This window comes from Varanus komodoensis, unplaced genomic scaffold (genome assembly GCF_004798865.1).
Source record: "Varanus komodoensis strain SLA01 unplaced genomic scaffold, ASM479886v1 scaffold10, whole genome shotgun sequence".
Taxonomy (NCBI): domain Eukaryota; kingdom Metazoa; phylum Chordata; class Lepidosauria; order Squamata; family Varanidae; genus Varanus; species Varanus komodoensis.
Window position 1 is genome coordinate 604,586 of NW_025335269.1, and position 22,715 is coordinate 627,300.

The window sequence follows — 22,715 nt, forward strand, 5'->3', positions numbered from 1 at the left end:
ATTTGTACAGATTCATGTATATGTTAGCTACTGCAAATGCAAAGAATGCAAAAGAAAATCGGCTGAGAGTGTGACTGTTTTGCAGGTGTGTGATGAGTGAGATGGAAAGATAGTACTTTTTATAACGCAGTCGTTAATGGCAGTGGAAAAATTAACAATGTACATAAACTAAAGCACCTTACAAAATGTACAAGCAACGAACAGAACAAATAATCTATAACAATTCAAAATATAAACAGATAAGGTATACATTGCCTGTATACTTGTGTATGTTCTGGATCATCAAGAATTTTAATTAGTATTCTTACATAGAAATGTTTTTTTACTGACTTTGTCTTTCCCTCCATAAATCAAAAGATCCCTTTAGTAATCTGAAATGCATTTCCTAATGCTTTCTGGAATGTTACTTGTTCTTCAGTACTAATGCATTAAAAGTGTTAGATTATTACAGAATCCCTGCATTTTGAAGTTTCTTTTTAAAATTTTTCTAGAGATGCCACCCATCATTGGATGTTAGTTATACAGTATAATAATCAGAGGTAATTCCTATGAGTGTTGTATGTGTAAAGCAAGAGCAACATGAGAGCAAAACTGGATTTTCAAGTTTTTCTTTCTGATGCATTTTTTAAAAAAAACCAGATGTTAAAACAAAGAGCCTCAAGAGAACTTGATCAAAAGCATGAGCATGAGTTACAATGTTCTGCGCTCAGTACACTTGATACTGAACAATGCTGAAGGCAGAAATATCTTTAAAATTGATCCGTGACACCTGAGGGACAAGTAAAATTACAAATCATTCATTCACAGTGAATGTGCTTGAGTTCCAAAATGCAAGCTGGTGATTTAGTATAAGTGATCCTAAACTTATCATCAGCTTCTTGACCTTCTAATTGCAAATAGTTCAAAAGATCAGAAAGTCACATTCCATCTTGACTCTTTGAGAAAATATATTTTGATTCAAGTAACTGTCCACACATAGGTCATAGTAATCCAATGCATTATGAAACTGTTTTTGACTTATTGGGGAATCATCAGGATGGTGGCCAGTGACAAACGGGGTCCCCCAGGGCTCTGTCCTGGGGCTGATCCTGTTCAATCTTTTCATCAACGACATGGAAGAAGGGGTGAACAGTCTGCTGATTAAATTCGCAGACGATACTAAAGTTGGGGCAGCGGCCACAACTGAGGAGCAGGTACTCCAGGTCCAAAAGGATTTGGACAGACTATGGAAGTGGGCAGGAGACAACAGGATGGTGTTCAGTGTGGGTAAGTGCAAGGTCTTGCACTTGGGGCATAGGAATGGGTGTCATAAGTACAGGATAAGGGAACAAGTGGCTGGAGAGCAGCACTTGTGAAAGAGATCTCAGGGTGATGGTTGACTGCAGGTTAAACATGAGTCAGTAGTGTGATGCGTTGGTCAAGAGGGCATACACCACCATTGGTTGCATAGCCAGAAGTGTGGCTTCTAGATCGAGAGAGGCATTACTACCACTCTATACAACTCTGGTGCGCCCGCAACTGGAGTATTGTGTTCAGTTATGGGCCCCTCATTACAGAAAGGATATAGCCAGGTTAGAGTCAGTGCAACGTAGAGCTATAAGGATGCTGGCCGGATTGCAGGGAGAGTCATATGAGGCGAGATTGAGGGAACTGGGTCTTTTCAGCCTGGAGAAGAGGAGACTCCAAGGGGATCTGTTGGCAACATATAGGTATGTGAGGGGGTATCACATGGAGATGGGTAGAGATCTGTTCTCCCCTGCAGAGGAAGGCAGGATGCACTCCAGTGGAGCCAAGCTCAAGGAACCAAGGTTCAATTTGAATGCCAGGAAGTACTTCCTGACAGTTAAGACCCCAAGCGTATGGCATGGGCTTCCACAGGAGGTGGTTGAGGCCCCATGGGTGAGGGTGTTCAAGGATGGGCTAGACATGCACATGGTAGGCATGTTGTGAGTGGAGCCAGCTAGAGCCAGGGATCAGATTAGATGGCCTGGGAGGCCCCTCATTGTTTCTATGTTAATAAAATTGTATTATTCAAAGTGTTGCTCACATTCGCTTTCAGTGAGTTTCTAATTTTATCTTTAAATTCTTTCCTGAAGTCAGTTTACATACATCCAAGTTGTCTAAGGACTCAGCACACCCTTTATCTTTTATATTACTCTGTCTGACATTTGTGGCTCATTCTTCCTATCTGAAGAGATGGCAGAGGCTGAAGTGCCTGTGCTGCCAACGGCAAGCCTTATGTCTCCACTTGCTGATGTTTGAAGGGCAGGATTGCCCTTTACAGGAGTAATTTGAAATAGGTCTCCAAACAAAGTAAGTATCTGTTCAAACAAAAAAAAACATTTCCTTTTTTTTACAATTTCTGTAATTGCAGATGGATAAAAGCAAGCATGAATTTGGATACCATGCTAATCCCATCTATGATCAGAAAGCATAAAGTTTTAATTAGTTTGTGTAAAGCTGCCGCAGTGTGATACTCCACCTTTTTCATATGCTCCACTGGCAGCCTAAGGTGGATAGTGCCAGTCCAGTAGGAACAGGAACAACGCTTAGCGCCGCCCGTTCTATCTGGTACAAAGCTTTAACTGCATTAATCAGGAAACTTTTGCCTGTTCCTGTAAGCCCACTGACAATTATATACATGATTATTCATTACTGTAACTGCAGAATTTGTTTTGATGATCAATGCTGTGCTTGATCAGATTCTTGCCTGCCCTGTTCCCATGTTCTTGTGGGTCTCAGTCCAGCTGTTGAATTCAGAGTTGTGAACAGCATACAACTGGAATATGGGTTTGGTATGACAAATCAAAGAAAGTATCAGAGCAGTCCTTTTCTTCCCCCAACTTGCCCTTGAAGAAAATGAAATTTGGTATGCCGGAACCAGACTTCTCAGTTAGCCCCACCACATTATCTCCTTCATTTCCTACTCTAAATACATAGAAAATGCAGGATAAATTTTGACCTGGTCCTTCTCTATATATCACTCTGAACTAAGAAACTAAGAGACCTCTTCATTCCCAGTTGCTTTCATGACAGCTCCTAGATGACGAAGATTTGTTTTTGCATTATCACAGAGTGTGCTTCTAGAGAAGTCTTTGATTACAGCATTGCCCTGCCTCATTCTTGCAATTTTACAGGAAGCCTAGATGGCAGTGGCTTTCATTCATTACCCTCTTGTGTTTCGCTAGCATTCCTGCCTCTATTTCTTACTACAGAAAATTCACTGAAGAGAAAAGAACTGAATAACTGCATCAAGTCTTCTAAATGGCAGTGGGGCAGGCAAAATGAGAATGTCCAGAATAACTGGAGACAAAGGCTCAAGTACAACATGCAAAATTGCAAGTTTTCTCTTGGAGGCATATCTTTTCAGAAATCTCTGCTAGGTTTTTTTTAAAAAATACTTTAGGGTTCAGATGGAGCCTTAAAAACATCTTGTGCAGGAGAGGAGTGACAAAGCTGATCTTTGCCTCCTTGTCCTCAGATTCTGTGTGTTTCATTAAATGAGCTTTTTAGCCAATCTAGTAAAAGTCATTCAGAGTGGGAGGGAAGAAGATTGAAGAGGCCTCAGGTTAGCTTGCATCTGGGCTTCCTCACCCACTAAGTGTCCTTTTCCCCCATTGTGAGGTATAGAGTTGCTGACTTAAAAGCCAGCTGCCCTGGTTCTTTCTGCACTGGCAGGGGCAGCAGGAAAAAGCAGAGGATCAGATTTCCACTTTCTCACTCTGAAATGAGACCATATCAGGAATCTGCACTTTGCTAATACTGCCTAAGGGCTTTAAGTTTACTCCCTTCACCACTGAAGAACGTCCAAAATGATACAGCACTGGGCTACTTCAAGGAATAAAACTTTGTAATTTTTAAATCTGTTGCATCTACATCTATCCATCAATATTTACATCTTGAGACTGATTTTTCAGTGTATTCTAATTAATGTTCCAGGCATCTGGAAGCACAAACACGGTGATTTTTCCTCTGTTGAATTCCCTATCTAAGGGATTCAGGAAGTTAGCTTAGCTGCTGTTTTCTAGAAATTGGTTGAGCTTTCTGTGTGTGTGTGTGTGTGTACGCGCACACACATGCACACACACCATACAATGGATTGCTGCATTGTTGCTGCTGTGGATAGCTGCATTTTATATTAGTGCCCCACCTTCTTTTCTGCAAGGAACCCAAGGCTACTTATATAATCTTCCTCTCAATATTATCCTCAGGGCAACCCTGTGCGGTGTGTTGAGCTGCAAGCCTGTGACTGTCCCTAAATTACATAGTGAGCTTCATGGTTGAATGGGGAGTACAACCAGCATCTCTTGAGTCTCAGTCTAAAATTCAAACCATCATGCCACACTGGCTCTGCTCATGCATACTTAAAGCAAGATCCTATTTGATAATATAAATTATCTTGCACTAGCATAAATGACCTCTAGTACGACACCAGTAGTGTTTGCTGGTATGATGGGCTTCCTAGAATATATATATTTATGAAAGGAGTGGAGATAAAACCATTCCACTCTCCTTGGAACACTAAAATGTTGTGTCACCAATGCAACTGAGAGGCACTGGGTTCATTACTGACTTAAGGAAATACAGTACATTGATTTATAAAATTTACAGGGACAAAATATAATGATGATGACTTAAAAAAATAGGCTAGATACATTCATGACAGCTATGGATATCAAGTGCAAACTAAATGAAATCCCCATATTCAGAGGTAGAAACTCTTTAAATGTAGCTCCACAGTACAGTGAACAGTGATAAAATTCTGCTACCAAGCAGATCAGGAATGGGTAACGTGGCTCTCCGTATGTTGCTAGACTGTAATTCCTATCATATTTCTAGTAACACTCTTTCCTTTCCCTTGGAAGAGCAAATACAGCAGGTAGCAGAGAGTTCTTTTTTAAAAACATTATTGCAATAAAGGGAGTCGGAGGGTTTCCTTCCCCTTGCCAACTCACCGAGCACATGTTCACATCTCGTATTTATGCCCTTTCCTCAGCCGCTTCTTCCCTCCTCTTTTTCCCTCATTGTCTATGGTACTGGGAGGTTATCATCTTTTCTGTCTGCCTATTCTGTGCCGCTCCAATACCTGTTCTTTCCTCCCACTTCATCCCTCCCAGGTGAATTATAATGAGCTTATTTCCTATGCAGGGTGTGTTTGTTAATAGTCATGAGGTCATTGAGCAAGGGTCCTGCTATCTTGCCTATGTGCCAATTCCCTCATACTCTCTGATCCCGACCCCCTCCTCCTATGGCTAAGGAATTTTCTTTGTTACATTTTTACTCTCTCTGTTTCATTGTTTCAAATAATCCTTTCATCCCTATCATATATCACCTCTGGCTATGCTAAGAAGCAAAGATGGGAGTTGCAGTCCAACAACATCTGGAAGGCTACAGGTCATCCATTCCTCAGTAGATAGGTTCCTAGCAAAGATCTGGTGCACTAAGTAGCCCCTGAATTAGGACCAAAACATAGGTTTTGAAAAATGCAATCGCATGAGTTGGCCGGGGGGGGGGGGGATTGTTGGGATCAAAGCAGGTAAAGAGAGAATAATTAACACTTTCCTCCTGCATTGAGTATTTGCATTAGGAGGAAAGATGGAAAAGATGTGTTCTACATTGAATTTGGTCCTTAGGCTTCATATGGAAAGACAGTCTATGGAAAATTAAATTAAAGGAAATTTTAATCTCAGGATGAATTTAGGCTTCAAAGCAAGGTTAAAAAATAACAAAAAGTATATTAGTAGGGCTATGTTCAAAGTGAAAAGGAAGAACAAGAAAATGTGCAATGCAGGTTCACTGCATGGAGAGGCTGGAGTTGTATCAGTTGGTAACAGAGTTAAGGTAGAACTACTTAACTTCTACTTCTACAAGGGAAAGTGCAGGGGAAAATATCTCAGATGATTAAGAGTTGTGATATGATCAAATGATGCAACTCTGGGCCAAAATGTGTAAAATGAAAGAATGGGAGGGCCTAGTCAGACTTTTAGAGACAGATGAATTGCATTCTAGGGTACCAGAAGCATTTGCAAATGTATTTCAGCGCATCTATTTGTGAGTTGATTGAATCCAGTTAAATTTACAGTACACTCATTAAAATAAATGGAACTTAAGTAAATCATGACTGATTTAAGTTTCATTGATTTCAATAGGTTCATTCCATGTGAGACTAAATTTGGATCCAAGTTGATCCAAATTTTCACAAAATTCCTAAGGAAAAAATCATGCACCTAAAATTATCTCCATATGATGTGGCCAAGAAATTCTCCTGTACTGTGCCGAACATCAGGGAGGCTCTCACAATCTCTACCAGCAGTGGCCAGAGTGTACTAACTGATATTTATTTGTTACATTTATATTCTGCTTTTTCCTTCAAGGAGCCGACCATGGCACAAGTAATCTTCCTTTTTTCCATTTTTATCATTACAACAACTATGTGTGGTAGGTTAGACAGGGAAATGACTGGCCTCAAGTCACACAGTGAGCCCCATGGCTGAGTGGGCATGGGAACAAAGGTCTCCCACTACCCAGAATTACACTCTACTCACAATACCACATGGGCTCCAGTAGCCAATTGTTCCCTACAGATTTCCAATACAGTTGCATCAGATAGGTTCCTGTAAACTCCATGTTTAATGCAGTAATGTAAGGATTTTTTTACTATTTTATATAATCCCCTATTACTATTTTCAGCTGAGAAAAAACCTGTTAGTTATGCATAAAAAGAAAAGAATCTGTAGCTGATGTATAGAGTTTTAAACATCTATTTTCATCTAAAAGTATTCTTTATTAGTATGTTAAAACAATTCTACAGTAATCATTAATTACATCTTTCCATCTACAGGTAGTGCAGATAACATGTGTTTTGCGTACCTCAAAGCATTTCATGCCAAAATCCTTTACAAGATTAAAAAGGATATGTCATAGGAAATGTCACAAAAGAGCCAGTAGGATATAGTGGTTAGAGTGTTGGACTGGGACAAACAATTATGGATTCTAGTCCCTACCTGGCCATGAAGCTCACTAAGGGACTTCAGTAAGGACAGCACTCAACACATCTCCCCAGTCATACATTAACTGTTCAATGCTTTCTCAGTTAATGTTGTTGTTGTTAGTCGCGAAGTCGTGTCCGACCCATCGCAACCCCATGGACAACATTCCTGCAGGCCTTCCTGTCCTCCACATAAGCTCACACCAACTGCTTCAGTGACTCCATCTAGCCACCTCATTCTCTGCCATCCCCTTCTTCTTTTGCCATCTATCGTTCCCAGCATTAGGCTCTTCTCCAGGGAATTCTTCCTTCTCATTAGGTGGCCAAAGTATTTGAGTTTCATCTTCAGCATCTGGCCTTCTAAAGAGCAGTCAGGGTTGATCTCCTCTAGGACTGACTGATTTGATCACCTTGCGGTCCAAGGGACTCGCAGGAGTCTCCTCCAGCACCACAATTCAAAGGCCTCAATTCTTTGGCGCTCAGCCTTCCTTATGGTCCAGCTTTCACAGCCATACATTGCAACTGGGAAAACCATAGCCTTGACTATAGGCACTTTTGTTGGCAGGGTGATGTCTTTGCTTTTTAGTATGCTGTCTAGATTTGCCATTGTTTTCCTCCCCAGGAGCAAACATCTTTTAATTTCTTGGCTGCAATCCCCATCTGCAGTGATCTTGGAGCCCAGGAAAATAAAATCTGTCGCTACCTCCATTTCTTCCCCATCTATTTGCCAGGAAGTGAGAGGACTGGATGCCATGATCTTAGTTTTCTTAATGTTGAGTTTCAAGCCAACTTTTGCGCTCTTCTCCTTCACCCGCATCAAGAGGCTCTTTAGTTTCTTTTCAATTTTTGCCATTAGAGTGGTATCATCTGCATATCTGAGGTTGTTGATATTTCTCCTGGCAATCTTAATTCCAACTGGTGATTCATCTAGCCCTGCCTTTCTCATGATGTGCTCTGCATATAAGTTAAATAGGCAGGGCGACAGTATACAGCCTTGCCGAATGCCTTTCTCAATTTTGAACCAATCAGGGGTTCCATGTCCAGTTCTCACTGTTGCTTCTTGACCCACATATACGTTTCTCAAGAGAAAAATATGATGGTCTGGTGCTCCCATCTCTTTAAGAACTTGCCACAATTTGTCATGATCCACACAGTCAAAGGCTTTAGTATAGTCAATGAAGCAGAAGTAGATATTTTTCTGGAACTCCCTAGCTTTCTCCATGATCCAACATATGTTGGATCAAATAGGAGTGGAACCACTGCCACGCTGTGCCTCCTACTCCTAACCCGGCCAGCCTATCCAGAAGGATACCATGGTCGATGTATTGGATGCCGCTGAAAGGTCCAGGAGAACTGACAGGGACGCACTCCCCCTGTCCCTCTCCCTTCACAGATCATCATACAGGGCAACCAAGGCAGATTCAGTACCATAACCGGTTCTGAAGCCAGACTGAAATGGGTCTGGATAATGCATTTCATCCAAGAGTGCCTGGAGTTGTCACATCAGCACCCGCTCTAACATCTTGACCAGAAATGGAATATTGGCCACCAATCTAAAATTGGCGGCCCCCTCTGGGTCCAGGGATGCCTTCTTCAGGATAGGCCAAGATCACCACCTCCTTCAAGGGGGCTGGGACCCAGCCCTCCCTCAGTGAGGTATTAATAACCTCCTGGACCCAGGAACCAATCCTGTGACTGGCCTCATTAAGTAGCCAGGAAGGGCAAGGGTCAAGAAGACAGGTGGTACAACATACCACTCCGAGCACCTTGTTCACATCATCAGGCTGCAATAACTGAAACTCATCCATTAATGATGGACCAGATGGCGCTCCGGAGACTTCCCATACTGGAACCATATCAAGTGTGGAGTCCAGATCATGGCGAATCTGAGCGATTTTTTCCTTAAAGTGCTGGGCAAAGATGTCACAGCAGGCTGCCGAGGGTGCGACCACATCATTTTCCTGGCCAGTGTGTGTTAAGCCTTGCACTATTTGGAAAAGCTCCGCTGGACGGCACTGTATGGAAGCAATGGAAGCGGAGAAGAACTGTCTCTTTGCTGCCCTCACTACCACAGCATAGGCACGATAATGAGCTCGTATGTTCCGTCAGATTTGTCCCGAGATTTCCTCCACCTGCGCTCTAGCCGTCCCCCAGCCTGCTTCATCGCCTACAGCTCAGGCATATACCATGGTGCAGAGCAGGCTCTGCTAGGCAGGAGAGGATGTTTAGGAACAATAGTGTTGATTGCTACCCATGCTAAAACAATTTGTTAGGCAATTGCCTGAATCCAGTCAACTAACACAATGCTTCCTGTTAAATTAGGTAAACAATTGCACACCTTAAAGTAATGCCATATTGTTGAACAAGTTTAGACAATTACAAGGTGCAGCCACTAACCCAAAGTGGTAATATTGGCAATTATTTTCCCCATATGTTTTCTTGCATGTGTCCTTGCATCCCAGTAATATTTCCAATTTCACACTGGCACTATGAAACCCAAGTGATGATTTGAAAGGAACAAAATCCAAGGATGAAGAAAACTTTGAGTGAATAATCATTTTGCCAAAACAATGGTAAGGATGCTAAAACAGTGAAAAGGCTAAAAGATGTTCAACAGGTTTGGCCTCCTTGATATGTCCAGTTACAAATGATAGTCTTTCCGTGCCAAGTGTTTTATCAGCCTCCCTGACAATACAAATCCACCTCACTGTTACTCTCTTTTGTCATTGCTGGCATACTTCTGTTCTTCCTAAGCACACATCACAGCAATGTGAGATCTGGATATAAAATGCATGGAAAATCCATTTTTACTCTCTAGAGTCTTCTCCTTTGTATATATTCTACAAAGGGATCAGAAATCTTGTCAAAAGAAATTGACAAGAAATCTGAAATCTGTACTTTATTTGCTACAATATTCATATTTTATTAATCACAAATTTATTCTGTCCTGTTTCTGAATCAGTTTGCTTTTTAAAAAAAATAAGTTGACATGAAAATTCATATACATTTTGGACACAGTTTCTACTAACGCATTTTATAAACACTTTCTTGAATATATACCTTTTGTACATAATTTCCTCTATGGATTTTAAAAGAATTCCCCCAAATACACATGTATTTATATACATTTTTTCCATCAGAGAGCTGTACCACAAACTCTTAGATATGTAAAAACTAAAGGATAATGCATACTGGTTCACATATTTGTTCAGGAGATAAGAATTAGATCAGTTTGTATTAAAATGAAAACCCAAATAATTTCTCCCCATCCCTAGGGATGTCCCTTGTACCAATTATTATTAAAGCATCACTCTCTGTCTCCAGTCTTGGATTTGGGATAGCTGGGTAGATGAGGCTTTACTCATGCTGCATGGTGTCTAGGTTTTCAGGGTACATTAAAACATTCCTTCAATGAACTTGGTCTATGGAATGAATATCTCACACAGCTGTAGTGGCCTTAGACTTTGCAGGAGCACAAGAGGTATTTCTTGAGAACTAAGTTTTATCCAAAATAATTCAAATGTCGATGATACAGAAAGAAATCAAAGAAGTAAGATTAATGCTAAAATATTACTGTACTCATCAAAAGCTGCCTGGACAGAGTTCAAAAATCACAGGTAGGTACTGATAAGATCCAGGGCTCAGACCATAGGATGAAAAAACACCACCAGCAAACTGCACATTCGTATATGTTAATCTGTATATGCTGTAAACTCTCTCTCCCTCTGTGTGTGTGTGTACACACGTGTTTAAAGGATCCAGCAGGAAAAGAACCACACATGAACAAAATTCCAGCTAATTCTGGGATCAAATATAACAAAGCTTATCAGGGGTCCTGTAGGTTTATTTCAGCAAGTGCTGATGAACAGCAGAGTGGTGGAGCAGATGGCCTCCCAGAGATTTGGGGCTCCAAATGAAAGATTCAAGGCTCCAACCAAGAAGGTTGATCCCTAGTGCTGCATCTGCCAAGAACTATAAAAACATCCCCCTCCTGAAAAAGCAGAGCTGCACCAGCCACATCCCCAAACCTGAAAGAAAAACCTGAATAGAGAAGAAAATTGTTAAACTATTATTCCACTGATGAAAAACTGCCAACATCAGTGTGACTTTAATGTATTCTGAGCTAAGAAAATACAGCAACCCAAATAAATCAACATGTGCATTGCACAGAGCATGGTATAATTTAGAGAATATGCTCCAAAGTCAAAGAACTTGAAAATGCAAACTGGAAACAACTTTTAAAACATTCTAGGGATGAAAATCTGCTTGAACAGCTGCTCAGGATGTCCAGGAAACATTGTAATGTACTCCAGACTGAGACAACAGAGTCAACAAAAACTGAAAGAAAAGTACAAATACAAATACAACACAGAAATTTTAAAGTAAACAATGCATTAATGAAATGCAATGTAGCTGAGTGTGCTAGATATAAGACCAGTTTGTTCTTCAAAATTAGAGAAAACACTTTGTTTCCCAAACAGAGAGAGTCAAAAAGCTGCCTGTCTGGACAGAAATGTCAAACTTTGTGCCCCAGACTGAATGATTGGGAACCCAAAAGTAACCGCAGTAAAACAATACATGATCTTAAAGAAAACTAATATATGAAATAACTTAAGAAGACTGCTACTGCCTCTCCTCTTTCTCTTCTAAATTCTGCCTGGCTGCTCCAGTGGCAGCCTAGAACTACACGTTTTAATGGTGAGTAAGAACTTAAAAGTTCTCCAGCACCAATTCCTCTTTGTCCTATGCTGTGAAGCTTCATGACAAGGAGGATCTAGTTTTTAAGATTTCTATGTTCCTTTCTGCCAATTCTGTAGGAGGGGAGAATTACTCCTTTGATTGGAGAATACATCACTGTGCTCTGAGGGTTGAGTGACAGCTCAGTCCTTTCACTCTTCCTGCGCAAGCTGTGTCACATGAGCTATTCCAGACACTGAAAGTGCTCCTTACCTTGCCAGATTTTGATTCCTCCTCCGTCATGATATGTTCTCTCACAGGGAAGAAGAACTCTTGCCTACCTGGCACCTTCTCCACCTCACCCTGCCAAAAGGAGTTTTTTCACTCTTACATGCATCCTCCCAACCCTAAGGTTTTGCAGTGCATTGATGGGGAAAAAAAATCAACATAATAAATAACATCAGGAACTTACCAGCCCAAGTCCCCACTGCTTCAGATCATTCTTTGGGGATCTTCATTGTGTTAAATCTTTGCTATAGACAGTGCTCCTTTTAGTAGGGAAAGAGCCAGACTTCACTGAAATAAAGAAAAGAAGACGGCTGTATTTTGAAGACAACTGACTTCAAACACCAGTTACACTTTTAGAAAATACAGAGCTCGTCAGTGTCTGGGCTGGCCAGTACTCAGAGTTCATGACTTGGATTGGGATTCAGTTGTACTTTCAGTAGACTCATTAAAATAAATGAGGTTACTATTTGGACATTGCTGTTTAACAGCAGAAAGAGAATGTAATTCATTTGGGAATTATCTGGAACCTGTCAAAATTATTAGGCCCTTACACAACTCTTTGCTATTAATAGTAATTCTCAATGGACTGAGATTCTTCAGGGAGTTCAGACTACCTTGGGTTGTTATACGGTAGAACTGAAAGTAGAAGTAAAGGCTATAAGGTAGAACTCCTGAAGCAAGGAGTCAAACCAAACATGAAGTGAAAACCAGAATTGCCTATCTGCACCAGCCAATCCTAGTAAGTACAGCTATTCCCAGCAAACACCTGCCTGCCACAGAGCTGTTAAAAGATGAAAAGCCTGTTAGAAAAAAGGGTAACAATCCTAGTTCAACACCACAAACATGGTTGAATACCCAGGCATACAAACCCATACTTAAAAGTGCCTCAAGCCTGGATGATTGTATCTGATAGCTTGTTTCTCCCACATTCAACTGCTTTTAAAATCTCAAGTTATTTTTCTTTTAAATACGGAAAACATTGTGAATTTTGGTAAACTCTTAGCATCCGTAACAAATACACATTATAATCGTCTTCCTCTTCAGTTAAAAATCACAAACCTTACTAGATCTGCTTCTTTTTTCAAATGTCAGTTTCTGTTCTAACTCCAGCATCTGTTTGGCAAATACAGATTTAACATACTAGTTCAATTTTCCCATTCAAAGTCAAAACTAGCAACCCTTTACAGACAGTGATACCAATTAAAATTCCTCTCTTATTCAATGAAAGTCTATGAAACATCCATTTTTCACCACTGGTGGTCTCACCTTTTCAATTAAGGTGGCCAGCCCATGCCTCCATTGTTCTACATGTTGCCATAGTAGCAGTTACCTGTTGAGATTCCAATCTACATAGCGAAGTATGAAGCTACATATGAAGACTGCATGTTATATTAGGAACTTTCATATCACAAGTTAGGTTACCTATTTACAGTGATTATTTCAACCAGGTTGAATTTGTATCTGGGGATCTTCTGACTATTGCACAGCACACACCAGAGATTCTTGAAGACAATTCACTTGCACCTAAGTTCTTGCTTATAATTTGCTTATATTAACATGCAGATACCAGCTCCTCTGCTGCCTAAAGAAAGCAAATGAAGGCTGCAATCTCAGACAAAATAAATTATCACATAAGCACATACAGATTGGACTGCATGTGTTGCAAAAGCTTAGCTGCAAGGAAATTAACTTTAGGCTACACAAATTTACAAATTGAACAGAACTGATTACATGGACAAGAGGTGATAAAAGTGTCAGTGCATCTGTTTAATGTAGATTCAGGAATGTGAACATAGCTTATGCAAAAATAAAGGGGAACATGTCAATTTTCCATGCCAGGTTAAAGCCGAGGTCTTTTCAAACAACAGCCCTATTTTCCTTCTCTCTGAAAGCATTTTGTTTTTTCTACCTCTTTTTCAGAGAAAAGAGAACATCCAAGTTGGTGTGGAGATTATATTTACAAGCCGACAGAGGGTTTTGTTTTTGTTTTAATACTGTCAAGGCAGGACGTGCTCCAACGGAGCAAAGCTCAGGGAACCAAGGTTCCATTTAGATGCCAGGAAGCACTTCCTGACAGTTTGGACCCCAAGGTTATGGAATGGGCTTCCACGGGAAGAGGTTGAGGCCCCATCAGTGAGGGTGTTCAAAGATAGGCTAGACATGCACATGGTAGGCATGTCGTGAGTGGAGGTGGCTGGAGCCAGGGGTCAGACTAGATGGCCCAGGAGACCCCTTCTGACTTGCTCTGTTTCTATGTTCTATGTAACATCTTTAAAATGCCCAGAACACATGCACCAGCATAGAATTGGTCGCACAGAGGTTTAGAGCCCAGCTCCCGCTGCAGCCGAGCAGATCCCTGAGATGCCGCATCTCTCCTTGAAATTGGCTTTCATGAACAGGATCATGCCTAAACTTGCACCAGCAGAAATGGAAGACCAGATAGTGAGTGCTTTTTTTCCTGTGAATAAGTTTTATTCTTAATATACCTAACAAAAAGAAACTAAGAAGCATCAATCATCAAAAACATCTGACCTACTGGGTCAGCCCCCCACATTTTTTTTCTTTTTATGTTAAATTATAAACATATTTAAGTTTATGCATAGTCCCGTTTCTCTAGCCCATAATAGAAAGAATCCCAGGTTTGATAGAAGTCTGTATCTTCTTTCTCCCTCAGTGAAAAAGTCAGTCTATCCATTTCTGCACAGTCCAAGATCTTTTCTGGAATCAGTTTGTCGGTAGGTGGCTCTTCACTCTTCCAATGTTGGGCAAATGCAATCCTTGCTGCAGTAGTTACATGTAGAATCAAATACATCGCTTGTTTACTAAGATCATCAGGTACAATGCCTAATAAGAAAACTTCAGGTTTAAATGTTAAAGGTTTTTGTAACATTTCCTCAAGCTATTTGTGTATTTTAATCCAATAATTTTTGCTTTATCACAAGTCCACAACATATGATAAAAAGTACCCGATTTGTATTTACATTTCCAACATCTATTTGACATATTCGGGAACATCTTAGCTAATCTATTTGGCAACAAATACCATCTCTAAAACATTATATACAGATTTTCTTTATATGAAGTTGCTAATGTTACTTTAATATTTCTTTCCCACAGTTTTTGCCATTTCTCTAACTCAATATTATATCCAAAATTTTGTGCCCACGTTATCATAGTTTTCCTAAGCCATTCATCTTCCCTTCTCCTCTCCAGTAGGAAATTGTACAATCTTTTAATCATTTTCTCCTCAGATTGAAGAATCACATGATAAAATGCTGTTGACTCCTTATGGAAGCCCCACATTCTATAATCTTTGGCATATCTTAACTGCATTTGAACCTTGTGCCACCAAGAAATATTAATTCCTTGTTCTTGTATTTCTTGATTCAATTTCAATCCTCCATCATTATCCAAAATATCATCATATCTCACAATTGTATCAAAATTCAATGCATTTGAATATACAAGAGCTTCCATAGGTGAAAGCCATCTTGGTAATTTAGTATACAGTTTTATCTTTAACTTTTTCCACACCGGCATTAATGATTTCCTAATATAATGATTTAAGAAACAACCATGTGCCTTATACTTTTCATACCACATATAAGCGTGCCAGCCCATTTGCAAGTCATGCCCTTCAAGATACAAGATTCTCTTATTTCTTACAGTTATCCATTCTTTTAGCCACATTAAAACAGAGGCTTGATAATGCAACATCCAATCAGGAAGACCAAAACCCCCATTCCTTTAGCCTCCTGGAGCATTTTTAATTTAAACCTTGGTTTCTTCTTTTTCCATATAAATCTCAAAATTTGAGTATTTAAATCATTAAAAAAATTATCAATTTTTATGGAATTTATTTGGAATAAAAACAAAAGCTTTGGTAATATATTCATTTTAACTAGTGCTATTCTTCCCAACAATGATAATTGCAGATTAGCCCATTTTTCCAAGTCACACTTAATTTCCTTAGATAGTTTATCATAATTATCTTCTTTCAATGTAGTACACTTAGCTGTAAGAAGAATTCCCAAGTATTTAACCTTCTTAACAATTTGAAGATCTACTTGTTCTACTAGAGTTTTTCTCTGTTCCAACATAAGGTTTTTTACTAACATTTTTGTCTTGTCTCTGTTTATTTTCATCCTGGTAACTTCACCATATTCTTCAATCCTTTGTAGGAGTTTAGGCATTGTTACCAAGGGTTCCTCAATTATAAAAGCTAAGTCATCTATGAATGCTTGCAATTTATAGCTTTCATCTCTGATTCTAGTGCCCTTAATATCCATATCATCTCTAATATTTCTATTTAACACTTCTAGAATCAATATAAACAACAGTGGTGATAAAGGACATCCTTGTCTCATGCCCTTTTGTTCATAAATTCTCCATTAATTATAATCCTAGAGGACTGTTTTTGATAGATGCTTAATACAGCGTTAATAAATTTTTCACCAAACTCCATTTGAACTAGTTGTTGCTTCATAAATTGCCAGTTGACATTGTCAAAGGCATTTTGTGCATCCATGAAAAATAACACCATTGATTTTTCAGAATGTACCTCATAATACTGTAGAATGTCCAAGATGACTCTGTCCAAGTATTTGGTATTTTAGCATCTAGCAATGCTGCGTTACATATGTCCTTAAGAGGCATAGACGGGATTCCTTTGAAAGTTTTATAGAACTCTGCTGGTAACCTGTCCTGGCCGTGGTTTTGTCATTCTTTTGTCTCTTACTTGCCTCAGTTATTTCTATCATTGTTACTTCTTCATTTAATGCTTTTAGGTATTTCTCTGGTAGCTTTGGTAGTTTTCCCTTTTGTATATACTCATTAACTTTCTCAGTTGGACTCTCTTTATTCTGATACTAATTCTGATACTAATATTCTGATATTAATTGTTAATACTATTTATTTATTTTATTCTTTGGCCAGGGCGACTTACACTGTTTTATATTGTGTTTATTCATTTATGATTGTGAGCCACCCCGAGGCTTCGGCGGATGGGGCGGCATAGAAGTTCTCTAAATAAATAAATAAATAAAATACAGCTTTGCAAAGAAATCTTCCGCTATTTTCTTAATTTGTGTGCTTTGTACTTGCAGTTGTCCTTCTCCATCCTTCAGTGTATATATTAATATCTTCTCTCTTTCCTTCCTTACTTTATAAGCTAAGCATCTCTCTGATTTATTAGCATTTTCAAAAAAAAATCTGTTTAGTCAGTTTCATTTGCTTGGTAAGTTCATTTGTATCCAAGAGGTTCAGTTTGTGTTTTAAAATATTCATTTGTGCTTTAAGGTCTATTTTAGATGGATCTTCCTGTAGCTCCTGTTCAAGCTTCATCAATTCCTCTACTAATTTAGATTGTTCCTGCTTTCTCATTTTATTTATTTTTGTTATGTTATTATCAGTCCTCTAACATGGGCTTTAGCTGTATACCAAACATTTTGCAAAGAGGTTTCTTCAAACTTATTGATTTTAAAAAATATTTCTATTTCCTTATTTATCTCTTCTTCGAATTTTTTATTTTTTAATAAGGCTTTATTTTACATCCATCTGGGCATTTTTACTGTCCCTTTCAGTGTCATAGTTACAGGATTATAATCTGCCAAGGCATTTGTCTCTATTTCAGCTTCTAACAGGTCTGGTACTAAGTCTGGGGTTATCCAAATCATATCAATTCTGGACCACGACCTATGTCTATTCGAATAGAAAGTATATTTAGAAGAGGTTGGGTTTTTATGTCTCCAAACATCTATCAATCTAAATTCTTCAATTATGTTAAAGCAAGACTTTGGAAGTATCCTCCTGCCTTTCTTCTACTTAATCTCACTCTTATGGTCCATTTTCTTGTCCACAAATGCATTGAGATCTCCCATTAAGCACAAAGTCTGATAATCCAATTGCGAAAGTAAAGTATGTAATTTTTGGTAGAACATTTCCTGGTGGTCATTTGGGGCATAAAATGCCACCAAAAGCACCTTTTAAAATTTCACTGTAACTTCAACCATCAGAATCCTACCATCTTCATCAGCCAGTATCTGTTTGGGATCTAATTTTACCTTGATATATAATGCTAAACCTCTTTTCTTTTGATAAGCAGAAGATATAAATAGCTTTCCAAGCTTTGGACATTCCAAGAGTTTACTGTGTTGTTTCTTGATGTGTGTTTCTTGTAGACAAATTATATCTAACTTCAGTTTTTCAAGTTGAAAGTCCTTCTCCTCTTAGAAGGCCTATTTAGTCCATTTACATTTAGAGAGAACAATTCAATTCTTCCTTCCATTTTAAGAGTCATATTTGAAAAGTATATATTTATCTACTTGTGCTTAGCCTTTACAGTTCTACCTTTTCTCTTTTCTTTTGGTTCCGACGTTTGTTCATCTTGTTGTAAGTCTATCTTCGCAATTTCTCCTTCTTCAGAGTGACAGATAGTGAGTACTGATGGGCCAGAATCTGCAGCAGCAGAACTGGATGACCAGAAAGTGGGTTCTGGTAGAGGAGAATTGCCATGATCCTCTTAAAGTCTTGGGAAATAAGATTTAAAAAGAAAATGGATAATATGTGGGATAAGAGCATTTTGAAATTATTGTCAATAAGAATTAAAGAGAATTTTTATATACTGCTTTGGAAATGGTACTTAACTCCAGTTAAATTGAATTATATGAATAATAAATATTCCAACATTTGTTGGAGAAGCTACTAAGAAGTGAGTACATATGTGGTGGAAGTGTAAACATATAAATGAGTTTTGGGAAAGGATTTTAAAAGAAATATTGAATTTAAATATTGAAGTTGACCCTGGATTAGCATTATTGTTATTATTTAGGGGACAGGACAAAATACTAAAGAAATGTATTAATAGTAGTAAGATTAATAATAATAATAATAATAATAATAATAATAATAATAATATTTGTTGACCCTCCCTTAAGATCGAGGATGGGTCAAAGGCCATCAACTTTCTTTGGAATGGTAAAGTACCTGGAGGTGAAACCAGGAGTTCCAGGGTGAACCCTTTTTATAGCTCACTTTTGGAAGAGGAAGGCGGGGCTCAGAAGGAGTAGTCCTTTTTACGGTACTGGGTGGAGGGAGGTGCTCAAATTCAATATGATATCTGTGGCAAACAATGGGAAAAATCCACAAATCCAAGGTTATGGCAGCCCAAGAGTGAAAAGGGGGCTGGCGGTAATGATTGAAGTAAGGCATAGGGGAGTAAATGGGCTGGAGAAAGAGTCATAGGGGTCTCTTTGATTCTTCCTAATGTCTACAGGTTTGGCAAGGACTTTTTATGGAGGTCTAGCTACCTACCATGGGAGGTAGGTCAGTGTCTGGATGTGGTGATTGTGTGGGGATGAGACTGGTAGGTGTATGGAGCTCATTGCCAGGTGTATGGAGGTGTGTGGTCTGGTAGGAGGTGCTAGGTTAAGTCCCATTTGGTGAGTGGTGTTTGTTGCTGTTTGGACAGAGCCCAAGTCAGTCCAGAATAGAACATTGCTCATCCATGACTTAATCATGGATGAGCGGGCTGACCTGGCATGCATTACGGAGACCTGGGTGGGAGAAGCGGTGGGGGAGGGGGTTGCCACTCACTCAGCTGTGCCCACCTAGGTATCAGGTGCAGCACCAGCTCCTCCTTGAAAGAAGGGGAGGGGCTGTGACGCTTATTCACCAAGATTCAATCTTCCTTGCAGGGCTTCCTATCCCTTCAAGACCAAGTCTGCAGTGTTTGTATCTGGTACTGGGCAATTGAAACAGATTAGGGATTCTGTTGGTGTACTGTACACCCTTCTACCCAACAGATTCCCTGCCTGAGCTGACGGAGATCATCTTGGACCTGGTGTTGAGGACCCCCAGGATGCTGGACCTGGGGAACTTCAATTTCTATGCTGAGGCCGTTTGGACAGGAGCAGCTCAGGACTTCATGGCCACCATGACAACCATGGGGCTGTCTCAACATGTCATCACTCTAGACCTGGTTTTCTCTTCAGGTCAGGAAGATGGTGGTCTGGAAGGGACTTAAATTTGACTTTAATCCCTTTGTCATGGTCAGGTCACCTCCTCGTGAGGTTTGAACTCAGGGCCAGTTTCTCCCTCTGTATGAGTGCAGACCCAATTAAGATGGTCCACCCCCACAGACTTATGGATCCAGATGGATTCCTGTGGACTCTGGGGGATTTTCTGGCTAATAAAGCTGGCGCTCCCATCGATGCCTTGGTTGATTTGTGGAATAGGGAAATGACACGGGGAGTTGACATGATCACGCCTATGTGCCCTCTCCCACCTTGTAGAGCCCGCTCGGCACCATGGTACATGGCTGAGCTGTGGGCAATGAAACAGGTTGGGAGATGACTAGAGCACAGGTGGAAAAATTCCCAAGACGAATCCGTCTGAGCATATCTTAGAGTTCATATCTTAGAGCTCATTATCGAGTCTATGCTGTGCTGGTGAGGGCAGCAAAGAAGGAATTCTTCTTTGCTTCCATTGCATCCCCACAGTGATTTCCAGCTGAGCTTTTTCGAGTACTATGGGGACTTTTACAATCTGAGCCCAAAAAAGATCTGATTGTACCATCTGTAGCTCACTGACTTTTCCCAGCACTTTAAGGATAAAATCGCTTGAATTCACCATGAGCTGGGTTCCACAGTTGTTGAGACTCTAGAGAGGGAAGTGTCCAGAGCACCGTCTGGTCCATCTTTGTTGGATGAGATTAAATTGTTGCGGACTGAGGACATGGACAAGGTGCTTGGACTAGTCCAGCCTACACTTGTTTACTCGACCCTTGCCCCTTGTGGCTGCTCATCAGAGCCAAGGACAGGATATGTACCTGGGTCCGGGAGATAATCAATGCTTCTCTGAGGGAGGGTCGGGCCCCTGCCCTTTGAAGGAGGAGGTGATCAGGCCTGCCCTGAAGAAAACGTACCTGGACTCAGAGATAGCCACCAATTAGACCAGTGACTAATATCCCATTCTTGGGTAAGGTGTTTGAGTGGGTGGTGGCTGCCAGGCCCTCTTGGAGGAAATGGACAATCTTGACCCATTACAATCTGGCTTCAGGACTGGCTATGGAAAAGAAATAGCCAGTCCTGAAGCCAGATTGGCTCTGGTTTTTTTTGACTCTGGCCTCTTGGCAGAGCAGCACAGGCACAGGCTGGGGGAGAGTGCTCAATGGCCAGGGGACTGGCAAAGGCAAGGTAGGAGCTGGGCAGCAGCGAAGAGGGCCAGGAGCAGCAGAGAGGAAGGGCGTCGTCCCTTGTCTAAGTCCCTTAGCTGCGGCCCGGGCTGTCCGGAGACTCCCTTCCCTGAGACACAGAGGTTTGTTTGTTTTGTTTTGTTTGTGCTGTACTTTGCTTTGTTTTTCTTCCAATTTAAATTTAAGTTTATTTTACCCTTGTGTGTGTGTGTGCGAGTGGGTTTTTGTCTGGGAGAACTGGGCGAGTGAGAGCAACTGCAGGAGAAACAAGGCAGGGGACCAAGGTAAGGTATCGGAAGGGATACCGATGGTAAACCAGGAGATGGCCTTGGCGGGAGGCACGGGTGTTGCTGTCCACTGCAAAAACAGGTCCTGCCAGACAAACCTTGTGGAATTCTATGACAAGATTTCAAGATGGCTAGATGGAGGGGATGCAGTGGATGTGGTATACCTCCATTTCAGCAAGGGCCAAGAGAGTTCTCCAGCCACCCCCCCCCCCCCGGAGCAGCCGCATCTGGACAGAGGGTTGAGGGAGAGACTACGGGAGGAGCAGCTGCAGAGACATGGAGGTATGTCACCCACAGGAGAAGAAGGCCAGCACGGCCTCCTCCTTCTCCTGGCACCAATCTGGAGCTGGGAAACAGGTTCTCTCCACTCAGGGAGGCTGGGGCTGATGCGGCCTCAGGGGACCAGCAGGACCACCAGCCTGGGACGTCAGGCGGCAAGGGGGCCGCTGCAGGAGAGGCCAGGGCCAGGGCACGGCTGCCCACCAGCACCGGGAAGGTACGGTGGCAGGTGATTGTTGTTGGGGACTCCCTGCTGAGGGGCACTGAGGCGGCAGTGTGCCGCCCCAACATGGAGACAAGGGAGGTTTGCTGCCTGCCGGGCGCACGCATCCGGCATGTGATGGACAGAGTAGAGCGTCTTGTTCGCTACGGGGGTTACCAGCCGCTCCTGGTGATACATGTGGGCACAAGTGATGTGGCCAGGCAGGGTGTGGTTGGGACCACCAGGGACTTTGAGGCCTTGGGGAAGAAACTCAGGGAGCTGAAGGACCAAGTGGCCTTCTCGTCAATCTTACCTGTCCGGGGATTTGGGCCAGGAAGGGACAGGAGGGCCTCCGAGGTGAACGACTGGCTTAGGGTGAGGTGCCAGAAGGAACGCTTCGGGTTCCTCGACCACGGCACTTGTTTTCTTGCGAACGGACTTCTGTCAAGGGACAGGTTACACCTCACGAGGATGGGGAAAAGGTCCTTTGGAAATGCTCTAGCAAGCTTCGTCTGGAAGACTTTAAACTGAGCGGGGGGGGGGTTCAGGCCCCCCAGTAACGTGTCTGCACTGGACAAGTGTGGGGGGAGGATCAGGTCACTGGGAGCAGGGTTTTAGAGATACTGCAGGGACTGACAGGACTCCTACAGAGAGGGGCCAGGTATCAGGGAGGATGGGAGGAAGGAGGAGGCTGGGAACTCCAAGGAAGGGAAGCCGTGGGTAGGAGTTGAGATGCATGTACACCAATGCTAGGAGCATGGGTAATAAGCAGGAAGAGCTTGAAGCTCACCTGGGAATAGG

At 41.3% G+C, this 22,715-nt stretch overlaps 1 protein-coding gene across 1 annotated transcript in view; it reads right to left on the reverse strand.

Moving 5' to 3' along the window:
* Positions 1-22,715, reverse strand: part of LOC123034698 (poly(rC)-binding protein 3-like) — a 497,132-nt gene that overhangs the window by 292,444 nt on the left and 181,973 nt on the right. The window contains exon 3 of the mRNA XM_044452282.1: positions 12,138-12,241. The gene's annotated coding sequence lies outside the window, so the exon portion shown is untranslated. The remainder of the gene's footprint in view (positions 1-12,137; positions 12,242-22,715) is intronic.